The sequence below is a fragment of the Microcebus murinus genome, unplaced genomic scaffold, assembly GCF_040939455.1.
Source record: "Microcebus murinus isolate Inina unplaced genomic scaffold, M.murinus_Inina_mat1.0 scaf050_hap2_Mmur4.0, whole genome shotgun sequence".
NCBI classification, from domain to species: Eukaryota; Metazoa; Chordata; class Mammalia; order Primates; family Cheirogaleidae; genus Microcebus; species Microcebus murinus.
In genome coordinates, this window is record NW_027438996.1 from 67223 (window position 1) to 87344 (window position 20122).

Below are 20122 nucleotides of genomic sequence, written 5' to 3' on the forward strand. Positions count from 1 at the left end.
CCCAGAAGGCTCCTTTGGGACCAGGATTCTCTTGCGGGTGACTCTTTAAGGTCTGGCCCCTGGATGGAGGGGCACCAGGAGTAGAGGAGCAGGAAGGGGAAGGGGGTGGCCATGCGAGGGGACACTTTCAGGCCAAGTCCCAGCTTCAGCCTGATCCTCCTGGGAACCCCGGGGTGTACGTCACACCTCCTGGTTGTCCCGCTCTGAGACAAGGGCTCTGAGACAAGGAGCCGGGCTTCGCATTCCCCCAGCAGCCAGTCGTGGGCTGAGGACACCTGGGGCGTTGGGAACTCCCTGGCTTCTCCTTGGCTTAACATCTGGAGCTGCTTGTGAATCGTGCCGCCACACACACCCGAGTGCAGGTGTCTTCTGCACAGACTGCGGGCCTCGCTCTTCTGAATGCCGCTAGCTCGCCACCCACCCACGGGTGAACCTGGTCAGGGTACTTTCTCTCGGGGGCAGACTCTGATCCTGGCGGGCTACCGGTGTTTCTGTTTGCTCGTTTCTTTCTTCCATTTCGGGAAAGGCTTCTTTACTGGGTGTGGAAATCTCCTATGCCTTTCCTCGCCTATTCTGTCAGCTTTAAAATTCTCTTTCAGTTGCCACCCTCACAGATGGATTAGGAAACTCTTTCCGGTGCACTCATTAGTGAAATGACCTCAATGAAGCTGGAATCCAATATCTAATCGCCGATTTTTAGCGAGTCCACACGCCAGGGTGGTCGGGGTCCAATGCAGCCCCGGCCAGGCCCAGGCCCCTTGGACTGGGCCACAGGAGGACCCAGAGGAGGGTCCCGGCCCCCACGGTCGCGTTGCCGGCAGTTCTCCAAGGGCTTGGGCGTTTTCCAGAGGTAGGAGATGGAGGGGACTGATTTCTTCAGCGCCCCACAAACCACGCCACCCCACCCATGGGACACATCCCTAGAGAGAGAGAGAGACGCCCCATACACTCGCTCCCCTCCCCCATGCGCTGTGCCCCAGCCCGGGCCCGGGGGAATAGGCGGCAGCCCACCCACAGGGTGGGGGGCGCAGCTGAAAGGGGTTGTGGGGATGGCGGCCCCTGCCTGGGGTCAAAGGGCGGGCGACCCGCGCGTGCGCAATCGGCGGCGGCGGCGGCGGCGGCGGCGGCGGCGGCGGCGGCGGCCACGAGCTGGGGGTGGGCCAGGCGAGGAGAGGAAGGGGGCTGGAAGGTCTCCACCTTGGCGAGTCCAGCCGTGGAGGCGCATCTTGTGTGAGTGTGAGTGAGTGAGTGTGAGTGTGTGTGTGTGTGTGTGTGTGTGTGTGTATAGAGAGACAGCCCCCCACCCCGGCCCGCCGCTCCCTGCCCGCCCCGCCCCGCCTGTCACCCCCGTCCCTCGGAGCCCGCCGGACCTGGCCGGTGAACTCAACAGGCCCGGCCCGGTGCGGGTCAGCGCCGGCGCGGGGCCTGGGGCGGGGGGAGGAGGCGGCGGGGAAGCGCAGAGAGGCTCGGCTTCTTGAGCGGGGCAGGGGCGCCCTCCGCCGTCTAGGGCCACACCACCCTGAACGCGCCCGATCTCGTCTGGTCTCGGAAGCTAAGCAGGGTCGGGCCTGGTTAGTACTTGGATGGGAGACCGCCTGGGAATACCGGGTGCCGTAGGCTTCTTCTTTTTTTTTTTTTTGTTTTGCCTCTTGTTCTGTCCCCTTTCTGGGAGCGAGTCGGCGGCCCGGGGTGGGGGTCACCCCCACCCTCAGCGCCCGCCGCGGTGCCTGGCGCCCCAGCCCGCACCGTGGGGCCTCCTCTTGTCCCAAGCCGCGACACCGCCGTCACGCGGCAGCATGCGTGGCTTCTGGACTGTCAGGTCTCAGACCAAAGGTCTGCTCTGTGGGAACCGACACGCTGGAGGAAACCTTGAGAGTCTGAGAGGGGAGGGAGTTCCAGAAGAAGGCCAGGATGTCATTTTGAGGGAGTATGTGACCAGAACTCGTCCCGTTGCTTTTGGGGTTCTATGGGCTACACGTAGGAATCTTTGGTGGTGGCACCTGATGTTGGGGGATCCGGAGTCACACCCAGACCTGCTCCACAGGCCTCCTTTTACTTTTCTCTTCGGATTCATTATGTTTAAAAAGTGTCTCTTATCTCTATGATTGCATTTTCTTTTCTCTCTCTTTTCAAGCAGATGATGGGAGTCCAAGTATTAAGGTGACATGTGTTGCCCGTGCCCCCCTCCCCCCTGTGTTCTTATTCATTTACCTCTGATGTTGTTCCAGCGTATTGTGGGGGTACCAATGTTAAGGTCGGGTACGTTGCCCTCTCCCAGCCTCCCCCCTCGGGTCAGAGCCTCAAGTGCGCCCATCCCCCAGTCGGTGCGCACCCACCCCGTTCCTAATGGAGGTGTATGCCCATCCCCTCCCCCCACCCGCCCGACACCCACCCGATGAAGGTGATTCCTCTGTGTCCACTTAGGTGTCCATCGGTTCGTACCCATTTGCTGGTGAGCGCGAGCACGTGGTGCTCGTGTGTCCATTCTTGGGCTACCTGGCTTACTGGAACGGGTTCCAGCTCTGGCCAGGAGAACCACGAGAGGTGCCCTCTCACCGCTGCTCCTCCTAGCTGAATAGCACTCCGTGGTGTCCACGCGCCACATTTCATTTACGCACTCGTGGGTCGATGGGCACTCGGGTCGCTTCCAGGTCTTTGCGATTGTGACTTGTGCCCTGACTCTAACCCTAACCCTTACCCAGCCCGTCTCCTCCTCGGCCCCTGCCTGACTGACTCCTTCCCGCCCGGCCTGTCACCTGTCACCGTCCTCTGCCCCTGCCTGACACGCTCCTCCCCGCCCGGGCCGTCACCGTCCTCGGCCCCTGCCTGACGGGGCTCCTCCGTCGCCTGGGCCTTCCAAGGGCTTGGTGTGGACGCTGGTTCCAGGACGCCCTCCCAGGGACCCGGTAGCAGGGCGGCCGCAGCGTCTCGCGCCACCCAACCGTCCGCCGGCCGGCGGCCGGCGCTAAGTGGCCTGCGGGGGACGTGCCCCCACTGTGGGGCGGGCGCCCAGCCTGGTGTCTTCTCTGAGGCCCCGTGGCTGCTTTTCCCCCCCGCAAGGGGAGAGCCGCGGAGGTGGGGACCGCCTCCTCGTGGGGACGTACACCCAGCTCTCCACGTCGGATTCCGGGGCTCTCTGTCCTGCCAGAAGGCCCAGCTGGCCTGCGGGTCCTTAGAGTGGCAAAAACATCCGAAAACTGAGATTGAGGGTCCGGTGGTTGTCTGCACTTTTGTGCTGGGCACCCCAGGGAGGCCCGGGGGCTGGCTGGACAACGCGGTCTGCTGGGCACGGGGGGGGGTTTGGAGGAGCAACTGATGCCCTTTGCACTTTGGGTAGCAAGTGTCTGAGGTGTCTCTGAGCCCTGCGCCATGTCGGGGGGTGGGGTGGGGGGGTGGGAGGTCGGGGGGGGGGTGTGGAGGAGCAGGAGGAGGAGGAGGTGGGAAGGGCCGTGGCCTGCAGTCGTGTTCCCGGGGTGGCTTCTTCCACAGGCTGCTTGGCCTGGGCTCCCTGCACCTGGGCCTTTGGAGGACTGGCCCTGTGCTTGCCAACGCTTCCCCTGCAGGGACCCAGAGCTGGGAGGTTGCATCTCTCAGCCCTGGGTCGGGCAGAGCCCCAGCGGGCCATGCCCACAACCTCTCTCAGCACGGGTCCCCCAGAAGGCTCCTTTGGGACCAGGATTCTCTTGCGGGTGACTCTTTAAGGTCTGGCCCCTGGATGGAGGGGCACCAGGAGTAGAGGAGCAGGAAGGGGAAGGGGGTGGCCATGCGAGGGGACACTTTCAGGCCAAGTCCCAGCTTCAGCCTGATCCTCCTGGGAACCCCGGGGTGTACGTCACACCTCCTGGTTGTCCCGCTCTGAGACAAGGGCTCTGAGACAAGGAGCCGGGCTTCGCATTCCCCCAGCAGCCAGTCGTGGGCTGAGGACACCTGGGGCGTTGGGAACTCCCTGGCTTCTCCTTGGCTTAACATCTGGAGCTGCTTGTGAATCGTGCCGCCACACACACCCGAGTGCAGGTGTCTTCTGCACAGACTGCGGGCCTCGCTCTTCTGAATGCCGCTAGCTCGCCACCCACCCACGGGTGAACCTGGTCAGGGTACTTTCTCTCGGGGGCAGACTCTGATCCTGGCGGGCTACCGGTGTTTCTGTTTGCTCGTTTCTTTCTTCCATTTCGGGAAAGGCTTCCTTACTGGGTGTGGAAATCTCCTATGCCTTTCCTCGCCTATTCTGTCAGCTTTAAAATTCTCTTTCAGTTGCCACCCTCACAGATGGATTAGGAAACTCTTTCCGGTGCACTCATTAGTGAAATGACCTCAATGAAGCTGGAATCCAATATCTAATCGCCGATTTTTAGCGAGTCCACACGCCAGGGTGGTCGGGGTCCAATGCAGCCCCGGCCAGGCCCAGGCCCCTTGGACTGGGCCACAGGAGGACACAGAGGAGGGTCCCGGCCCCCACGGTCGCGTTGCCGGCAGTTCTCCAAGGGCTTGGGCGTTTTCCAGAGGTAGGAGATGGAGGGGACTGATTTCTTCAGCGCCCCACAAACCACGCCACCCCACCCATGGGACACATCCCTAGAGAGAGAGAGAGACGCCCCATACACTCGCTCCCCTCCCCCATGCGCTGTGCCCCAGCCCGGGCCCGGGGGAATAGGCGGCAGCCCACCCACAGGGTGGGGGGCGCAGCTGAAAGGGGTTGTCGGGGATGGCGGCCCCTGCCTGGGGTCAAAGGGCGGGCGACCCGCGCGTGCGCAATCGGCGGCGGCGGCGGCGGCGGCCACGAGCTGGGGGTGGGCCAGGCGAGGAGAGGAAGGGGGCTGGAAGGTCTCCACCTTGGCGAGTCCAGCCGTGGAGGCGCATCTTGTGTGAGTGTGAGTGAGTGAGTGTGAGTGTGAGTGTGTGTGTGTGTGTGTGTGTGTGTGTGTGTATAGAGAGACAGCCCCCCACCCCGGCCCGCCGCTCCCTGCCCGCCCCGCCCCGCCCCGCCCCGCCTGTCACCCCCGTCCCTCGGAGCCCGCCGGACCCGGCCGGTGAACTCAACAGGCCCGGCCCGGTGCGGGTCAGCGCCGGCGCGGGGCCTGGGGCGGGGGGAGGAGGCGGCGGGGAAGCGCAGAGAGGCTCGGCTTCTTGAGCGGGGCAGGGGCCACACCACCCTGAACGCGCCCGATCTCGTCTGGTCTCGGAAGCTAAGCAGGGTCGGGCCTGGTTAGTACTTGGATGGGAGACCGCCTGGGAATACCGGGTGCCGTAGGCTTCTTCTTTTTTTTTTTTTTGTTTTGCCTCTTGTTCTGTCCCCTTTCTGGGAGCGAGTCGGCGGCCCGGGGTGGGGGTCACCCCCACCCTCAGCGCCCGCCGCGGTGCCTGGCGCCCCAGCCCGCACCGTGGGGCCTCCTCTTGTCCCAAGCCGCGACACCGCCGTCACGCGGCAGCATGCGTGGCTTCTGGACTGTCAGGTCTCAGACCAAAGGTCTGCTCTGTGGGAACCGACACGCTGGAGGAAACCTTGAGAGTCTGAGAGGGGAGGGAGTTCCAGAAGAAGGCCAGGATGTCATTTTGAGGGAGTATGTGACCAGAACTCGTCCCGTTGCTTTTGGGGTTCTATGGGCTACACGTAGGAATCTTTGGTGGTGGCACCTGATGTTGGGGGATCCGGAGTCACACCCAGACCTGCTCCACAGGCCTCCTTTTACTTTTCTCTTCGGATTCATTATGTTTAAAAAGTGTCTCTTATCTCTATGATTGCATTTTCTTTTCTCTCTCTTTTCAAGCAGATGATGGGAGTCCAAGTATTAAGGTGACATGTGTTGCCCGTGCCCCCCTCCCCCCTGTGTTCTTATTCATTTACCTCTGATGTTGTTCCAGCGTATTGTGGGGGTACCAATGTTAAGGTCGGGTACGTTGCCCTCTCCCAGCCTCCCCCCTCGGGTCAGAGCCTCAAGTGCGCCCATCCCCCAGTCGGTGCGCACCCACCCCGTTCCTAATGGAGGTGTATGCCCATCCCCTCCCCCCACCCGCCCGACACCCACCCGATGAAGGTGATTCCTCTGTGTCCACTTAGGTGTCCATCGGTTCGTACCCATTTGCTGGTGAGCGCGAGCACGTGGTGCTCGTGTGTCCATTCTTGGGCTACCTGGCTTACTGGAACGGGTTCCAGCTCTGGCCAGGAGAACCACGAGAGGTGCCCTCTCACCGCTGCTCCTCCTAGCTGAATAGCACTCCGTGGTGTCCACGCGCCACATTTCATTTACGCACTCGTGGGTCGATGGGCACTCGGGTCGCTTCCAGGTCTTTGCGATTGTGACTTGTGCCCTGACTCTAACCCTAACCCTTACCCAGCCCGTCTCCTCCTCGGCCCCTGCCTGACTGACTCCTTCCCGCCCGGCCTGTCACCTGTCACCGTCCTCTGCCCCTGCCTGACACGCTCCTCCCCGCCCGGGCCGTCACCGTCCTCGGCCCCTGCCTGACGGGGCTCCTCCGTCGCCTGGGCCTTCCAAGGGCTTGGTGTGGACGCTGGTTCCAGGACGCCCTCCCAGGGACCCGGTAGCAGGGCGGCCGCAGCGTCTCGCGCCACCCAACCGTCCGCCGGCCGGCGGCCGGCGCTAAGTGGCCTGCGGGGGACGTGCCCCCACTGTGGGGCGGGCGCCCAGCCTGGTGTCTTCTCTGAGGCCCCGTGGCTGCTTTTCCCCCCCGCAAGGGGAGAGCCGCGGAGGTGGGGACCGCCTCCTCGTGGGGACGTACACCCAGCTCTCCACGTCGGATTCCGGGGCTCTCTGTCCTGCCAGAAGGCCCAGCTGGCCTGCGGGTCCTTAGAGTGGCAAAAACATCCGAAAACTGAGATTGAGGGTCCGGTGGTTGTCTGCACTTTTGTGCTGGGCACCCCAGGGAGGCCCGGGGGCTGGCTGGACAACGCGGTCTGCTGGGCAGGGGGGGGGTTTGGAGGAGCAACTGATGCCCTTTGCACTTTGGGTAGCAAGTGTCTGAGGTGTCTCTGAGCCCTGCGCCATGTCGGGGGGTGGGGTGGGGGGGTGGGAGGTCGGGGGGGGGGTGGAGGAGCAGGAGGAGGAGGAGGAGGAGGTGGGAAGGGCCGTGGCCTGCAGTCGTGTTCCCGGGGTGGCTTCTTCCACAGGCTGCTTGGCCTGGGCTCCCTGCACCTGGGCCTTTGGAGGACTGGCCCTGTGCTTGCCAACGCTTCCCCTGCAGGGACCCAGAGCTGGGAGGTTGCATCTCTCAGCCCTGGGTCGGGCAGAGCCCCAGCGGGCCATGCCCACAACCTCTCTCAGCACGGGTCCCCCAGAAGGCTCCTTTGGGACCAGGATTCTCTTGCGGGTGACTCTTTAAGGTCTGGCCCCTGGATGGAGGGGCACCAGGAGTAGAGGAGCAGGAAGGGGAAGGGGGTGGCCATGCGAGGGGACACTTTCAGGCCAAGTCCCAGCTTCAGCCTGATCCTCCTGGGAACCCCGGGGTGTACGTCACACCTCCTGGTTGTCCCGCTCTGAGACAAGGGCTCTGAGACAAGGAGCCGGGCTTCGCATTCCCCCAGCAGCCAGTCGTGGGCTGAGGACACCTGGGGCGTTGGGAACTCCCTGGCTTCTCCTTGGCTTAACATCTGGAGCTGCTTGTGAATCGTGCCGCCACACACACCCGAGTGCAGGTGTCTTCTGCACAGACTGCGGGCCTCGCTCTTCTGAATGCCGCTAGCTCGCCACCCACCCACGGGTGAACCTGGTCAGGGTACTTTCTCTCGGGGGCAGACTCTGATCCTGGCGGGCTACCGGTGTTTCTGTTTGCTCGTTTCTTTCTTCCATTTCGGGAAAGGCTTCTTTACTGGGTGTGGAAATCTCCTATGCCTTTCCTCGCCTATTCTGTCAGCTTTAAAATTCTCTTTCAGTTGCCACCCTCACAGATGGATTAGGAAACTCTTTCCGGTGCACTCATTAGTGAAATGACCTCAATGAAGCTGGAATCCAATATCTAATCGCCGATTTTTAGCGAGTCCACACGCCAGGGTGGTCGGGGTCCAATGCAGCCCCGGCCAGGCCCAGGCCCCTTGGACTGGGCCACAGGAGGACCCAGAGGAGGGTCCCGGCCCCCACGGTCGCGTTGCCGGCAGTTCTCCAAGGGCTTGGGCGTTTTCCAGAGGTAGGAGATGGAGGGGACTGATTTCTTCAGCGCCCCACAAACCACGCCACCCCACCCATGGGACACATCCCTAGAGAGAGAGAGAGACGCCCCATACACTCGCTCCCCTCCCCCATGCGCTGTGCCCCAGCCCGGGCCCGGGGGAATAGGCGGCAGCCCACCCACAGGGTGGGGGGCGCAGCTGAAAGGGGTTGTGGGGATGGCGGCCCCTGCCTGGGGTCAAAGGGCGGGCGACCCGCGCGTGCGCAATCGGCGGCGGCGGCGGCGGCGGCGGCGGCGGCGGCCACGAGCTGGGGGTGGGCCAGGCGAGGAGAGGAAGGGGGCTGGAAGGTCTCCACCTTGGCGAGTCCAGCCGTGGAGGCGCATCTTGTGTGAGTGTGAGTGAGTGAGTGTGAGTGTGAGTGTGTGTGTGTGTGTGTGTGTGTGTGTGTGTATAGAGAGACAGCCCCCCACCCCGGCCCGCCGCTCCCTGCCCGCCCCGCCCCGCCCCGCCCCGCCCCGCCTGTCACCCCCGTCCCTCGGAGCCCGCCGGACCCGGCCGGTGAACTCAACAGGCCCGGCCCGGTGCGGGTCAGCGCCGGCGCGGGGCCTGGGGCGGGGGGAGGAGGCGGCGGGGAAGCGCAGAGAGGCTCGGCTTCTTGAGCGGGGCAGGGGCGCCCTCCGCCGTCTAGGGCCACACCACCCTGAACGCGCCCGATCTCGTCTGGTCTCGGAAGCTAAGCAGGGTCGGGCCTGGTTAGTACTTGGATGGGAGACCGCCTGGGAATACCGGGTGCCGTAGGCTTCTTCTTTTTTTTTTTTTTGTTTTGCCTCTTGTTCTGTCCCCTTTCTGGGAGCGAGTCGGCGGCCCGGGGTGGGGGTCACCCCCACCCTCAGCGCCCGCCGCGGTGCCTGGCGCCCCAGCCCGCACCGTGGGGCCTCCTCTTGTCCCAAGCCGCGACACCGCCGTCACGCGGCAGCATGCGTGGCTTCTGGACTGTCAGGTCTCAGACCAAAGGTCTGCTCTGTGGGAACCGACACGCTGGAGGAAACCTTGAGAGTCTGAGAGGGGAGGGAGTTCCAGAAGAAGGCCAGGATGTCATTTTGAGGGAGTATGTGACCAGAACTCGTCCCGTTGCTTTTGGGGTTCTATGGGCTACACGTAGGAATCTTTGGTGGTGGCACCTGATGTTGGGGGATCCGGAGTCACACCCAGACCTGCTCCACAGGCCTCCTTTTACTTTTCTCTTCGGATTCATTATGTTTAAAAAGTGTCTCTTATCTCTATGATTGCATTTTCTTTTCTCTCTCTTTTCAAGCAGATGATGGGAGTCCAAGTATTAAGGTGACATGTGTTGCCCGTGCCCCCCTCCCCCCTGTGTTCTTATTCATTTACCTCTGATGTTGTTCCAGCGTATTGTGGGGGTACCAATGTTAAGGTCGGGTACGTTGCCCTCTCCCAGCCTCCCCCCTCGGGTCAGAGCCTCAAGTGCGCCCATCCCCCAGTCGGTGCGCACCCACCCCGTTCCTAATGGAGGTGTATGCCCATCCCCTCCCCCCACCCGCCCGACACCCACCCGATGAAGGTGATTCCTCTGTGTCCACTTAGGTGTCCATCGGTTCGTACCCATTTGCTGGTGAGCGCGAGCACGTGGTGCTCGTGTGTCCATTCTTGGGCTACCTGGCTTACTGGAACGGGTTCCAGCTCTGGCCAGGAGAACCACGAGAGGTGCCCTCTCACCGCTGCTCCTCCTAGCTGAATAGCACTCCGTGGTGTCCACGCGCCACATTTCATTTACGCACTCGTGGGTCGATGGGCACTCGGGTCGCTTCCAGGTCTTTGCGATTGTGACTTGTGCCCTGACTCTAACCCTAACCCTTACCCAGCCCGTCTCCTCCTCGGCCCCTGCCTGACTGACTCCTTCCCGCCCGGCCTGTCACCTGTCACCGTCCTCTGCCCCTGCCTGACACGCTCCTCCCCGCCCGGGCCGTCACCGTCCTCGGCCCCTGCCTGACGGGGCTCCTCCGTCGCCTGGGCCTTCCAAGGGCTTGGTGTGGACGCTGGTTCCAGGACGCCCTCCCAGGAACCCGGTAGCAGGGCGGCCGCAGCGTCTCGCGCCACCCAACCGTCCGCCGGCCGGCGGCCGGCGCTAAGTGGCCTGCGGGGGACGTGCCCCCACTGTGGGGCGGGCGCCCAGCCTGGTGTCTTCTCTGAGGCCCCGTGGCTGCTTTTCCCCCCCGCAAGGGGAGAGCCGCGGAGGTGGGGACCGCCTCCTCGTGGGGACGTACACCCAGCTCTCCACGTCGGATTCCGGGGCTCTCTGTCCTGCCAGAAGGCCCAGCTGGCCTGCGGGTCCTTAGAGTGGCAAAAACATCCGAAAACTGAGATTGAGGGTCCGGTGGTTGTCTGCACTTTTGTGCTGGGCACCCCAGGGAGGCCCGGGGGCTGGCTGGACAACGCGGTCTGCTGGGCAGGGGGGGGGTTTGGAGGAGCAACTGATGCCCTTTGCACTTTGGGTAGCAAGTGTCTGAGGTGTCTCTGAGCCCTGCGCCATGTCGGGGGGTGGGGTGGGGGGGTGGGAGGTCGGGGGGGGGTGGAGGAGCAGGAGGAGGAGGAGGAGGAGGTGGGAAGGGCCGTGGCCTGCAGTCGTGTTCCCGGGGTGGCTTCTTCCACAGGCTGCTTGGCCTGGGCTCCCTGCACCTGGGCCTTTGGAGGACTGGCCCTGTGCTTGCCAACGCTTCCCCTGCAGGGACCCAGAGCTGGGAGGTTGCATCTCTCAGCCCTGGGTCGGGCAGAGCCCCAGCGGGCCATGCCCACAACCTCTCTCAGCACGGGTCCCCCAGAAGGCTCCTTTGGGACCAGGATTCTCTTGCGGGTGACTCTTTAAGGTCTGGCCCCTGGATGGAGGGGCACCAGGAGTAGAGGAGCAGGAAGGGGAAGGGGGTGGCCATGCGAGGGGACACTTTCAGGCCAAGTCCCAGCTTCAGCCTGATCCTCCTGGGAACCCCGGGGTGTACGTCACACCTCCTGGTTGTCCCGCTCTGAGACAAGGGCTCTGAGACAAGGAGCCGGGCTTCGCATTCCCCCAGCAGCCAGTCGTGGGCTGAGGACACCTGGGGCGTTGGGAACTCCCTGGCTTCTCCTTGGCTTAACATCTGGAGCTGCTTGTGAATCGTGCCGCCACACACACCCGAGTGCAGGTGTCTTCTGCACAGACTGCGGGCCTCGCTCTTCTGAATGCCGCTAGCTCGCCACCCACCCACGGGTGAACCTGGTCAGGGTACTTTCTCTCGGGGGCAGACTCTGATCCTGGCGGGCTACCGGTGTTTCTGTTTGCTCGTTTCTTTCTTCCATTTCGGGAAAGGCTTCCTTACTGGGTGTGGAAATCTCCTATGCCTTTCCTCGCCTATTCTGTCAGCTTTAAAATTCTCTTTCAGTTGCCACCCTCACAGATGGATTAGGAAACTCTTTCCGGTGCACTCATTAGTGAAATGACCTCAATGAAGCTGGAATCCAATATCTAATCGCCGATTTTTAGCGAGTCCACACGCCAGGGTGGTCGGGGTCCAATGCAGCCCCGGCCAGGCCCAGGCCCCTTGGACTGGGCCACAGGAGGACACAGAGGAGGGTCCCGGCCCCCACGGTCGCGTTGCCGGCAGTTCTCCAAGGGCTTGGGCGTTTTCCAGAGGTAGGAGATGGAGGGGACTGATTTCTTCAGCGCCCCACAAACCACGCCACCCCACCCATGGGACACATCCCTAGAGAGAGAGAGAGACGCCCCATACACTCGCTCCCCTCCCCCATGCGCTGTGCCCCAGCCCGGGCCCGGGGGAATAGGCGGCAGCCCACCCACAGGGTGGGGGGCCCAGCTGAAAGGGGTTGTCGGGGATGGCGGACCCTGCCTGGGGTCAAAGGGCGGGCGACCCGCGCGTGCGCAATCGGCGGCGGCGGCGGCGGCCGGCCAGGAGCTGGGGGTGGGCCAGGCGAGGAGAGGAAGGGGGCTGGAAGGTCTCCACCTTGGCGAGTCCAGCCGTGGAGGCGCATCTTGTGTGAGTGTGAGTGAGTGAGTGTGAGTGTGAGTGTGTGTGTGTGTGTGTGTGTGTGTGTGTGTATAGAGAGACAGCCCCCCACCCCGGCCCGCCGCTCCCTGCCCGCCCCGCCCCGCCCCGCCCCGCCCCGCCTGTCACCCCCGTCCCTCGGAGCCCGCCGGACCCGGCCGGTGAACTCAACAGGCCCGGCCCGGTGCGGGTCAGCGCCGGCGCGGGGCCTGGGGCGGGGGGAGGAGGCGGCGGGGAAGCGCAGAGAGGCTCGGCTTCTTGAGCGGGGCAGGGGCGCCCTCCGCCGTCTAGGGCCACACCACCCTGAACGCGCCCGATCTCGTCTGGTCTCGGAAGCTAAGCAGGGTCGGGCCTGGTTAGTACTTGGATGGGAGACTGCCTGGGAATACCGGGTGCCGTAGGCTTCTTCTTTTTTTTTTTTTTGTTTTGCCTCTTGTTCTGTCCCCTTTCTGGGAGCGAGTCGGCGGCCCGGGGTGGGGGTCACCCCCACCCTCAGCGCCCGCCGCGGTGCCTGGCGCCCCAGCCCGCACCGTGGGGCCTCCTCTTGTCCCAAGCCGCGACACCGCCGTCACGCGGCAGCATGCGTGGCTTCTGGACTGTCAGGTCTCAGACCAAAGGTCTGCTCTGTGGGAACCGACACGCTGGAGGAAACCTTGAGAGTCTGAGAGGGGAGGGAGTTCCAGAAGAAGGCCAGGATGTCATTTTGAGGGAGTATGTGACCAGAACTCGTCCCGTTGCTTTTGGGGTTCTATGGGCTACACGTAGGAATCTTTGGTGGTGGCACCTGATGTTGGGGGATCCGGAGTCACACCCAGACCTGCTCCACAGGCCTCCTTTTACTTTTCTCTTCGGATTCATTATGTTTAAAAAGTGTCTCTTATCTCTATGATTGCATTTTCTTTTCTCTCTCTTTTCAAGCAGATGATGGGAGTCCAAGTATTAAGGTGACATGTGTTGCCCGTGCCCCCCTCCCCCCTGTGTTCTTATTCATTTACCTCTGATGTTGTTCCAGCGTATTGTGGGGGTACCAATGTTAAGGTCGGGTACGTTGCCCTCTCCCAGCCTCCCCCCTCGGGTCAGAGCCTCAAGTGCGCCCATCCCCCAGTCGGTGCGCACCCACCCCGTTCCTAATGGAGGTGTATGCCCATCCCCTCCCCCCACCCGCCCGACACCCACCCGATGAAGGTGATTCCTCTGTGTCCACTTAGGTGTCCATCGGTTCGTACCCATTTGCTGGTGAGCGCGAGCACGTGGTGCTCGTGTGTCCATTCTTGGGCTACCTGGCTTACTGGAACGGGTTCCAGCTCTGGCCAGGAGAACCACGAGAGGTGCCCTCTCACCGCTGCTCCTCCTAGCTGAATAGCACTCCGTGGTGTCCACGCGCCACATTTCATTTACGCACTCGTGGGTCGATGGGCACTCGGGTCGCTTCCAGGTCTTTGCGATTGTGACTTGTGCCCTGACTCTAACCCTAACCCTTACCCAGCCCGTCTCCTCCTCGGCCCCTGCCTGACTGACTCCTTCCCGCCCGGCCTGTCACCTGTCACCGTCCTCTGCCCCTGCCTGACACGCTCCTCCCCGCCCGGGCCGTCACCGTCCTCGGCCCCTGCCTGACGGGGCTCCTCCGTCGCCTGGGCCTTCCAAGGGCTTGGTGTGGACGCTGGTTCCAGGACGCCCTCCCAGGAACCCGGTAGCAGGGCGGCCGCAGCGTCTCGCGCCACCCAACCGTCCGCCGGCCGGCGGCCGGCGCTAAGTGGCCTGCGGGGGACGTGCCCCCACTGTGGGGCGGGCGCCCAGCCTGGTGTCTTCTCTGAGGCCCCGTGGCTGCTTTTCCCCCCCGCAAGGGGAGAGCCGCGGAGGTGGGGACCGCCTCCTCGTGGGGACGTACACCCAGCTCTCCACGTCGGATTCCGGGGCTCTCTGTCCTGCCAGAAGGCCCAGCTGGCCTGCGGGTCCTTAGAGTGGCAAAAACATCCGAAAACTGAGATTGAGGGTCCGGTGGTTGTCTGCACTTTTGTGCTGGGCACCCCAGGGAGGCCCGGGGGCTGGCTGGACAACGCGGTCTGCTGGGCAGGGGGGGAGTTTGGAGGAGCAACTGATGCCCTTTGCACTTTGGGTAGCAAGTGTCTGAGGTGTCTCTGAGCCCTGCGCCATGTCGGGGGGTGGGGTGGGGGGGTGGGAGGTCGGGGGGGGGTGGAGGAGCAGGAGGAGGAGGAGGAGGAGGTGGGAAGGGCCGTGGCCTGCAGTCGTGTTCCCGGGGTGGCTTCTTCCACAGGCTGCTTGGCCTGGGCTCCCTGCACCTGGGCCTTTGGAGGACTGGCCCTGTGCTTGCCAACGCTTCCCCTGCAGGGACCCAGAGCTGGGAGGTTGCATCTCTCAGCCCTGGGTCGGGCAGAGCCCCAGCGGGCCATGCCCACAACCTCTCTCAGCACGGGTCCCCCAGAAGGCTCCTTTGGGACCAGGATTCTCTTGCGGGTGACTCTTTAAGGTCTGGCCCCTGGATGGAGGGGCACCAGGAGTAGAGGAGCAGGAAGGGGAAGGGGGTGGCCATGCGAGGGGACACTTTCAGGCCAAGTCCCAGCTTCAGCCTGATCCTCCTGGGAACCCCGGGGTGTACGTCACACCTCCTGGTTGTCCCGCTCTGAGACAAGGGCTCTGAGACAAGGAGCCGGGCTTCGCATTCCCCCAGCAGCCAGTCGTGGGCTGAGGACACCTGGGGCGTTGGGAACTCCCTGGCTTCTCCTTGGCTTAACATCTGGAGCTGCTTGTGAATCGTGCCGCCACACACACCCGAGTGCAGGTGTCTTCTGCACAGACTGCGGGCCTCGCTCTTCTGAATGCCGCTAGCTCGCCACCCACCCACGGGTGAACCTGGTCAGGGTACTTTCTCTCGGGGGCAGACTCTGATCCTGGCGGGCTACCGGTGTTTCTGTTTGCTCGTTTCTTTCTTCCATTTCGGGAAAGGCTTCCTTACTGGGTGTGGAAATCTCCTATGCCTTTCCTCGCCTATTCTGTCAGCTTTAAAATTCTCTTTCAGTTGCCACCCTCACAGATGGATTAGGAAACTCTTTCCGGTGCACTCATTAGTGAAATGACCTCAATGAAGCTGGAATCCAATATCTAATCGCCGATTTTTAGCGAGTCCACACGCCAGGGTGGTCGGGGTCCAATGCAGCCCCGGCCAGGCCCAGGCCCCTTGGACTGGGCCACAGGAGGACACAGAGGAGGGTCCCGGCCCCCACGGTCGCGTTGCCGGCAGTTCTCCAAGGGCTTGGGCGTTTTCCAGAGGTAGGAGATGGAGGGGACTGATTTCTTCAGCGCCCCACAAACCACGCCACCCCACCCATGGGACACATCCCTAGAGAGAGAGAGAGACGCCCCATACACTCGCTCCCCTCCCCCATGCGCTGTGCCCCAGCCCGGGCCCGGGGGAATAGGCGGCAGCCCACCCACAGGGTGGGGGGCGCAGCTGAAAGGGGTTGTCGGGGATGGCGGCCCCTGCCTGGGGTCAAAGGGCGGGCGACCCGCGCGTGCGCAATCGGCGGCGGCGGCGGCGGCGGCGGCCACGAGCTGGGGGTGGGCCAGGCGAGGAGAGGAAGGGGGCTGGAAGGTCTCCACCTTGGCGAGTCCAGCCGTGGAGGCGCATCTTGTGTGAGTGTGAGTGAGTGAGTGTGAGTGTGAGTGTGTGTGTGTGTGTGTGTGTGTGTGTGTGTATAGAGAGACAGCCCCCCACCCCGGCCCGCCGCTCCCTGCCCGCCCCGCCCCGCCCCGCCCCGCCTGTCACCCCCGTCCCTCGGAGCCCGCCGGACCCGGCCGGTGAACTCAACAGGCCCGGCCCGGTGCGGGTCAGCGCCGGCGCGGGGCCTGGGGCGGGGGGAGGAGGCGGCGGGGAAGCGCAGAGAGGCTCGGCTTCTTGAGCGGGGCAGGGGCCACACCACCCTGAACGCGCCCGATCTCGTCTGGTCTCGGAAGCTAAGCAGGGTCGGGCCTGGTTAGTACTTGGATGGGAGACCGCCTGGGAATACCGGGTGCCGTAGGCTTCTTCTTTTTTTTTTTTTTGTTTTGCCTCTTGTTCTGTCCCCTTTCTGGGAGCGAGTCGGCGGCCCGGGGTGGGGGTCACCCCCACCCTCAGCGCCCGCCGCGGTGCCTGGCGCCCCAGCCCGCACCGTGGGGCCTCCTCTTGTCCCAAGCCGCGACACCGCCGTCACGCGGCAGCATGCGTGGCTTCTGGACTGTCAGGTCTCAGACCAAAGGTCTGCTCTGTGGGAACCGACACGCTGGAGGAAACCTTGAGAGTCTGAGAGGGGAGGGAGTTCCAGAAGAAGGCCAGGATGTCATTTTGAGGGAGTATGTGACCAGAACTCGTCCCGTTGCTTTTGGGGTTCTATGGGCTACACGTAGGAATCTTTGGTGGTGGCACCTGATGTTGGGGGATCCGGAGTCACACCCAGACCTGCTCCACAGGCCTCCTTTTACTTTTCTCTTCGGATTCATTATGTTTAAAAAGTGTCTCTTATCTCTATGATTGCATTTTCTTTTCTCTCTCTTTTCAAGCAGATGATGGGAGTCCAAGTATTAAGGTGACATGTGTTGCCCGTGCCCCCCTCCCCCCTGTGTTCTTATTCATTTACCTCTGATGTTGTTCCAGCGTATTGTGGGGGTACCAATGTTAAGGTCGGGTACGTTGCCCTCTCCCAGCCTCCCCCCTCGGGTCAGAGCCTCAAGTGCGCCCATCCCCCAGTCGGTGCGCACCCACCCCGTTCCTAATGGAGGTGTATGCCCATCCCCTCCCCCCACCCGCCCGACACCCACCCGATGAAGGTGATTCCTCTGTGTCCACTTAGGTGTCCATCGGTTCGTACCCATTTGCTGGTGAGCGCGAGCACGTGGTGCTCGTGTGTCCATTCTTGGGCTACCTGGCTTACTGGAACGGGTTCCAGCTCTGGCCAGGAGAACCACGAGAGGTGCCCTCTCACCGCTGCTCCTCCTAGCTGAATAGCACTCCGTGGTGTCCACGCGCCACATTTCATTTACGCACTCGTGGGTCGATGGGCACTCGGGTCGCTTCCAGGTCTTTGCGATTGTGACTTGTGCCCTGACTCTAACCCTAACCCTTACCCAGCCCGTCTCCTCCTCGGCCCCTGCCTGACTGACTCCTTCCCGCCCGGCCTGTCACCTGTCACCGTCCTCTGCCCCTGCCTGACACGCTCCTCCCCGCCCGGGCCGTCACCGTCCTCGGCCCCTGCCTGACGGGGCTCCTCCGTCGCCTGGGCCTTCCAAGGGCTTGGTGTGGACGCTGGTTCCAGGACGCCCTCCCAGGAACCCGGTAGCAGGGCGGCCGCAGCGTCTCGCGCCACCCAACCGTCCGCCGGCCGGCGGCCGGCGCTAAGTGGCCTGCGGGGGACGTGCCCCCACTGTGGGGCGGGCGCCCAGCCTGGTGTCTTCTCTGAGGCCCCGTGGCTGCTTTTCCCCCCCGCAAGGGGAGAGCCGCGGAGGTGGGGACCGCCTCCTCGTGGGGACGTACACCCAGCTCTCCACGTCGGATTCCGGGGCTCTCTGTCCTGCCAGAAGGCCCAGCTGGCCTGCGGGTCCTTAGAGTGGCAAAAACATCCGAAAACTGAGATTGAGGGTCCGGTGGTTGTCTGCACTTTTGTGCTGGGCACCCCAGGGAGGCCCGGGGGCTGGCTGGACAACGCGGTCTGCTGGGCAGGGGGGGAGTTTGGAGGAGCAACTGATGCCCTTTGCACTTTGGGTAGCAAGTGTCTGAGGTGTCTCTGAGCCCTGCGCCATGTCGGGGGGTGGGGTGGGGGGGTGGGAGGTCGGGGGGGGGGTGGAGGAGCAGGAGGAGGAGGAGGAGGAGGTGGGAAGGGCCGTGGCCTGCAGTCGTGTTCCCGGGGTGGCTTCTTCCACAGGCTGCTTGGCCTGGGCTCCCTGCACCTGGGCCTTTGGAGGACTGGCCCTGTGCTTGCCAACGCTTCCCCTGCAGGGACCCAGAGCTGGGAGGTTGCATCTCTCAGCCCTGGGTCGGGCAGAGCCCCAGCGGGCCATGCCCACAACCTCTCTCAGCACGGGTCCCCCAGAAGGCTCCTTTGGGACCAGGATTCTCTTGCGGGTGACTCTTTAAGGTCTGGCCCCTGGATGGAGGGGCACCAGGAGTAGAGGAGCAGGAAGGGGAAGGGGGTGGCCATGCGAGGGGACACTTTCAGGCCAAGTCCCAGCTTCAGCCTGATCCTCCTGGGAACCCCGGGGTGTACGTCACACCTCCTGGTTGTCCCGCTCTGAGACAAGGGCTCTGAGACAAGGAGCCGGGCTTCGCATTCCCCCAGCAGCCAGTCGTGGGCTGAGGACACCTGGGGCGTTGGGAACTCCCTGGCTTCTCCTTGGCTTAACATCTGGAGCTGCTTGTGAATCGTGCCGCCACACACACCCGAGTGCAGGTGTCTTCTGCACAGACTGCGGGCCTCGCTCTTCTGAATGCCGCTAGCTCGCCACCCACCCACGGGTGAACCTGGTCAGGGTACTTTCTCTCGGGGGCAGACTCTGATCCTGGCGGGCTACCGGTGTTTCTGTTTGCTCGTTTCTTTCTTCCATTTCGGGAAAGGCTTCCTTACTGGGTGTGGAAATCTCCTATGCCTTTCCTCGCCTATTCTGTCAGCTTTAAAATTCTCTTTCAGTTGCCACCCTCACAGATGGATTAGGAAACTCTTTCCGGTGCACTCATTAGTGAAATGACCTCAATGAAGCTGGAATCCAATATCTAATCGCCGATTTTTAGCGAGTCCACACGCCAGGGTGGTCGGGGTCCAATGCAGCCCCGGCCAGGCCCAGGCCCCTTGGACTGGGCCACAGGAGGACACAGAGGAGGGTCCCGGCCCCCACGGTCGCGTTGCCGGCAGTTCTCCAAGGGCTTGGGCGTTTTCCAGAGGTAGGAGATGGAGGGGACTGATTTCTTCAGCGCCCCACAAACCACGCCACCCCACCCATGGGACACATCCCTAGAGAGAGAGAGAGACGCCCCATACACTCGCTCCCCTCCCCCATGCGCTGTGCCCCAGCCCGGGCCCGGGGGAATAGGCGGCAGCCCACCCACAGGGTGGGGGGCGCAGCTGAAAGGGGTTGTCGGGGATGGCGGCCCCTGCCTGGGGTCAAAGGGCGGGCGACCCGCGCGTGCGCAATCGGCGGCGGCGGCGGCGGCGGCGGCCACGAGCTGGGGGTGGGCCAGGCGAGGAGAGGAAGGGGGCTGGAAGGTCTCCACCTTGGCGAGTCCAGCCGTGGAGGCGCATCTTGTGTGAGTGTGAGTGAGTGAGTGTGAGTGTGAGTGTGTGTGTGTGTGTGTGTGTGTGTGTGTGTATAGAGAGACAGCCCCCCACCCCGGCCCGCCGCTCCCTGCCCGCCCCGCCCCGCCCCGCCCCGCCTGTCACCCCCGTCCCTCGGAGCCCGCCGGACCCGGCCGGTGAACTCAACAGGCCCGGCCCGGTGCGGGTCAGCGCCGGCGCGGGGCCTGGGGCGGGGGGAGGAGGCGGCGGGGAAGCGCAGAGAGGCTCGGCTTCTTGAGCGGGGCAGGGGCCACACCACCCTGAACGCGCCCGATCTCGTCTGGTCTCGGAAGCTAAGCAGGGTCGGGCCTGGTTAGTACTTGGATGGGAGACCGCCTGGGAATACCGGGTGCCGTAGGCTTCTTCTTTTTTTTTTTTTTGTTTTGCCTCTTGTTCTGTCCCCTTTCTGGGAGCGAGTCGGCGGCCCGGGGTGGGGGTCACCCCCACCCTCAGCGCCCGCCGCGGTGCCTGGCGCCCCAGCCCGCACCGTGGGGCCTCCTCTTGTCCCAAGCCGCGACACCGCCGTCACGCGGCAGCATGCGTGGCTTCTGGACTGTCAGGTCTCAGACCAAAGGTCTGCTCTGTGGGAACCGACACGCTGGAGGAAACCTTGAGAGTCTGAGAGGGGAGGG

At 63.6% G+C, this 20122-nt stretch overlaps 6 non-coding genes across 6 annotated transcripts; all 6 read left to right on the top strand.

Annotated features, from left to right (window-relative positions):
* Positions 1 to 1501: 1501 nt before the first annotated feature.
* Positions 1502 to 1620, top strand: LOC142868976 (5S ribosomal RNA). Its single transcript, XR_012917831.1, has one exon. It is a non-coding gene; the product is annotated as a 5S ribosomal RNA (ribosomal RNA).
* A 3512-nt stretch (positions 1621 to 5132) lies between these two features.
* Positions 5133 to 5251, top strand: LOC142868989 (5S ribosomal RNA). Its single transcript, XR_012917844.1, has one exon. It is a non-coding gene; the product is annotated as a 5S ribosomal RNA (ribosomal RNA).
* Positions 5252 to 8801: 3550 nt separating this feature from the next.
* LOC142868977 (5S ribosomal RNA) lies at positions 8802 to 8920 on the top strand. The gene has a single exon (XR_012917832.1). It is a non-coding gene; the product is annotated as a 5S ribosomal RNA (ribosomal RNA).
* Positions 8921 to 12459: 3539 nt separating this feature from the next.
* On the top strand, positions 12460 to 12578 carry LOC142868982 (5S ribosomal RNA). Its single transcript, XR_012917837.1, has one exon. It is a non-coding gene; the product is annotated as a 5S ribosomal RNA (ribosomal RNA).
* Positions 12579 to 16095: 3517 nt separating this feature from the next.
* LOC142868990 (5S ribosomal RNA) lies at positions 16096 to 16214 on the top strand. The gene has a single exon (XR_012917845.1). It is a non-coding gene; the product is annotated as a 5S ribosomal RNA (ribosomal RNA).
* A 3518-nt stretch (positions 16215 to 19732) lies between these two features.
* Positions 19733 to 19851, top strand: LOC142868992 (5S ribosomal RNA). The gene has a single exon (XR_012917847.1). It is a non-coding gene; the product is annotated as a 5S ribosomal RNA (ribosomal RNA).
* The last annotated feature ends 271 nt before the right edge of the window (positions 19852 to 20122 follow it).